The following is a 4,992-nucleotide window of genomic DNA, read 5'->3' as shown; positions in this document are numbered from 1 at the left end:
ATGACTCCATTTGTATAAATAAGTGCAAATGCAGGCAAAGCTAACTCGTGCTGTTAGAGGTCAGGAGAGTGGTTAGCTTTGACAGGGGAGCGGCTGAGAGAGGAGATGAGGGATGTAGTAAGTTGAATGGTGCCCCCCTCAAAAAATAAAGATAAATCCATGGTCCAGAACCTTTGAACCTTATTTGGAAAAATGATCTTTGCAGATGTCATTAATTCAAGGATCTTGAGATGAGATCATCCTGGATTATCTGGATGGGCCCTAAATCCAATGACAGGTGTCTTTTTGAGACTGAAGAGGAGAAGACACAGAAGGGGAAGAAGAAAAGGGGCCTTGTGAAGAACGGGGCAGAGATTTATAGTGATGTGGCCACAAGCCAAGGAAGGCCTGGAGCCACCAGAGCTGGAAGAGGCAAGGATGTATTCTCCCCTAGAGCCCCCAGAGGGAGCATGGCCCATCTTGATTTCAGACTTCTGGCCTCCAGAACTGTGAGAAAATAAACTTCTGTTGTTGTAAGCCACTAAATTTGTGGTAATGTGTTATAGAAGCCCAGAAAACTAATTCAGGGAAAATGTTTTGTTTCTTGATCTGGGTACTGGTTATATAGGTGTATTTATTTTGTAAAAATTTATCAAGTTGTATACTAACTTGTGTACTTTTTAACATGTATATTATACTTCATTAAAAATTTATTTTAGGATGTGGTTCCATAGTGTAGCAGTTAGCACGTCTGCTGTACACTCAGAAGGTCCTGGGTTTGTGCCCCAGTGGAGCCATAGCCTGCGGTCTACAGCCATGCCACCCTGAACAAGCCCAGTGTCTGATCTCGGAAGCTAAGCAGGGACGGGCCTGATTAGTACTTGGATGGGAGACCACCTAGGAAGACCAGGTGCTGTAGACATAAAAAAAAATAAACAATAAAAAAAATTACTTAAAGGAAATCTATGATTCTATAATCTAGTTTCCAATTACCCACCATTTTGAGTAAACAGAGGCCGGCTTTACGAGATTTTATTGCTTATGTTTAAGCTGTCCTCTGCAACAGGAAGGAAGGCTATTCACCAAATCAAAAAACTATGCCCCTAAGAAATGTATAATCACAGTCCTTCCCTCCACTGTAGTATGGTTAGGGGAACTGTGGAAGACAAAATATCAGAAGTAAGGAGCAGACATCCATTTTTCATATTTTCCTTTTTGTTTGAAGTAGGTAGCAGGATAATTAAGCAGTAACAAACCTCCAGAACAGGAACTATCTGGAAGTTTTGGGTAATGATAGGGTGATAAACACCTTGCTTTTGCTCAAAGTAGATCAGTTATGAACCTTTTGTGATCAACAGCAACAATAAGAAACTCAATCCTAACCCCACCTTATCTGGCAATTTTGAAGTGAATGGGAGAAGTACTGCATATAGTTTGTGTGTTATTAAGTATGCGATTCAAAGATGGTTTCCCCTGCCTAGAAAAAAGGACACACTTGGCAGCTTACAAACAATCAACCAGTGGAGGTTTCAGTTTTCCAAAAGAATGAGAGGCCTCCCAAATGAGCATATTTTTCATTTTCCATTCCCTCCAACCCCAGGCAGATGATTTTGAACATGCACTCTCCTCACATTGGCTTCGAAGAAGTCAGCGCTTGCCAGGACTATGGACTCGAAACAAAAGCCAAGTATAGATGGAAGTGGCTGTGGAGAATGGGCCCAAATTCCCTCAATAAGGGTTACTGAGGAACAAAGCTGGTAGGGTGGAGACTTCAAACAGTCGCAGGTGAAGAGAGTTATAGGGCAGGATATGGGGTCCCTGGAAAGGACCTTTTTCTACATTCATATAAGTCAGTTCTCATACATGCCTGTTTAAGGGGGCCATTGTTGCCTAAATCCAGTTATTGAACTTGTCAGTTCAAGGAGACCTCATCACCGAAAGTGGGCAGACAAGTATACTGTTTCCTTCATGATGGATCAGACCCTCCCCCATTAACCCTGCCCAGGCAGCAAGAAGACGAGACTGTGACCACATTGTCTTCATCATGAAGTATAAAATAAAGAAGATAATAGTGGTCTTCTTTCAACTCTGAGAGTGGGTTTTCAGATTCACAGTAGGAGTAAGCAATGTTTTGGCAATGGTTTGAGTGCTGACTATCTTAAGTGGCCAAATTAGGTTAAAATTACTGACTCCTCTAGTTCCCTCCTGCATTGGAATCCTCAAATGTATGTGCTGTGCTCAGTATGGATGCTTTGTCTTTCCTCTTTCAGAGTATAAACTACAAGGACAGCAAGGGCTAGGCCTTCCATTTCTGTTGTCACCTTCGAGCTGTTGTCATCTACATGCAGCTGTTAATGTAAAAAAAGAAAAAAAAGAAAAGTGAAGACAGAAATGAAATGGCACATGTTCCAAATTAGGCCACTATAGGATGGCCAAAACAGTGACTCTTCAGCAAGACTAAAAACCCCACTCAAGTATTTGAGAGGGAAATATATGAAATTAAGGGGCAAAGAGAAGAAAATTCCCACCTAGGAAATATGAAAAGAAAGGCAATGTTTGTGAGACCAGATAATAACTAACTGACTTGGAAAGAAGTCAAAACATTAGGTAATGTGAAATTCTGAGCCTTGACTGTAACATATATTGCATGTTATTTTCCTAATTCAGTTTTGTCTGTATGGCATTCCAGCCAAATGTTCTAACCGAAAGCCCTTGAGGAAAGACTGAACATGAGACAATAGTTCATAATTCAATTCCATCAGCATTCACTGAATGCTTACTATGTGCTCAACAGTGTTCGGTGCTGTGGGGAATGTGCAGGAAGCAGAAACAGTCAATGCCTGCAAGAATTTTGCCATTTTCTTGGGAGAGAGAAGCCTTCCAAACATAGAAAAAATAAAACAATTAAATTAGAAGTTAAAGACATGGTAAAGAAACAAAAGAAATATACTTTAGTGCAAAGTTGTATGGTTCAAGCAAAAATGGGCAACTCAGCACCACAAAAATGCAGATGATAGTAAGGAGAGGCCTACAGAATGCAAATAATGAGACTTTTGGGCTGTAGGAACAAGGCCAGCCAATGTCATGCTCTGAAACTGATGTTAACAAGGAAAACTCTAACGTTTTGTTCTATTAACTAGAGTACTGTCTCAAACTCAACAGAAGACCAAAAATGGCTTCTAAAATCTCAACCATATTGTGGTGATAACTTTGTAAGGTATATAAATGTTGAATCACTATGTTTTACACCTGAAACTAACATAATATTATATGTCAACTATAATTAAAAATAAATTTTAAAAAATTAAACAAAAATAAATAAAATAAAATCTCAACTCTAATGCATCGCTTTAAAAGGCTAACTGATATAAAATCAGTTATCTCAATGTGGTTGTGACAAAAGTGTTTGGTAACTGAGTGTGCATACTGAATAGGAGACCTGGATCATAAGAAGTTGTCACTAAGTGTGTAACACTATTTACAGATGTGGGCCTAATTTCTTTAGGCCATCAGAAAGGTATATTTTAGATCAGAACAGAGAAAACTACCCAGGTACTACCCTTCTGCCCCTCCTTTGGTTATGATGTCCTAAAAAATAGTGGTTCCTGTAGAGTCATACTGGATGACTCCACCACGTACAACCCATGTGTCCTTGGGGACTTCACTTCCCTAAGCCTGAGTTTCCTTAAATGGGAATAATAAGAATAATAATACCTACCCCCCTCTGGATATGATGAGGATTCAATTAGGTAATATATGTAGAGTGTTTAGCACAGGGTCTGTCATATGTCAGGAGCTCAGTAAAAGTTTGCTAACATTTTTGTTAATCATGATAACCTCCTGATTGCCACTAAGGGCTAGATAAATTGGTAGTTAGGAGTTTGGGCTTCGGACTTGGATAGAGTAAAGCTTATGCTCTGCTATTTACTAGTTATGCAACTTTGGACAAACTAGGCTGTTTGTTATTATTATTATTTACTGTTATAGCTATTATTACTATTGACTTTGTTTCCCAGGTACCTTGATACTGGGAAAGGAAGTCAGAGGATACAAGTATTCCAGGCACTGTCGATGAATATGTTGGTCTTCTGAGTCTTTTTAGTATCTATCAGTCCTCTACAGTCCTTGCTGGATGATGTGGGAGTTCCTGTTTCAGTGACCAGCCAGCTTCTCTTGTTATAATCTACCTCTCAAAATAAGAAAGTTTTTGGCTCACAAAACTATAAGTCCAGAAGCAGGTGACTTCAGGGCTGACATAACACTGTAGCCCCAGATCCTTTTCCCTGTTCTTCTTTTTGTCCTGATCTCCTCTCTGAGCTGAATTTATCCTCAAGCTTGAATGAGACTCCTACAGCAGTTTCAGACCCCGTATATGTTGTCAGATATGACAACATATTAGAAGGAGAGAAACCTCTTTCTTAACATTGAGGAAACTTTCTCAGAAGCCCACAACAAACTTTTCTTCATCTCTCATTAATATGAACTGGGTAATGTGCCTACTCCCATACTAATCCTTGCAGCCAAGTATATCTGAAATATCCAGAGGCATAGTATTATCATGACTGGGTTTGATTAATTAGGCTCCACCCACTGAAGCTGGAAGCAATCCCCAAAACTATGCACATGGTAAACAATGTGAGAGAAGTAGAATACATGGTAGGATATCAACCCACAATGGTCACCACCTTAAGTGTAGGATATCCGTGCTCCTTAATGTTAGAGATCATGAAAAATAACCCTACCTCAAATAATTGGCCACTCCCTGAAAGCAAGCTATTAGGCTCCACCCACTGAAGCTGGAAGCAATCCCCAAAACTATGCACATGGTAAACAATGTGAGAGAAGTAGAATACATGGTAGGATATCAACCCACAATGGTCACCACCTTAAGTGTAGGATATCCGTGCTCCTTAATGTTAGAGATCATGAAAAATAACCCTACCTCAAATAATTGGCCACTCCCTGAAAGCAAGCTGAAGGTGTACCCCAGTGACCTCTTTGGATATAGTCATA

At 39.8% G+C, this 4,992-nt stretch overlaps 1 pseudogene; it reads left to right on the top strand.

The window, feature by feature from the left end:
- The first annotated feature begins 785 nt into the window (after positions 1 to 785).
- On the top strand, positions 786 to 901 carry LOC112470913 (annotated as a pseudogene).
- Positions 902 to 4,992: the final 4,091 nt, after the last annotated feature.

This window comes from Pteropus alecto, unplaced genomic scaffold, assembly GCF_000325575.1.
Source record: "Pteropus alecto unplaced genomic scaffold, ASM32557v1 scaffold19, whole genome shotgun sequence".
NCBI lineage: Eukaryota > Metazoa > Chordata > Mammalia > Chiroptera > Pteropodidae > Pteropus > Pteropus alecto.
The sequence above is the reverse complement of the archived record's forward strand: the minus strand, read 5'-3'. Positions and strand labels throughout refer to the sequence as shown.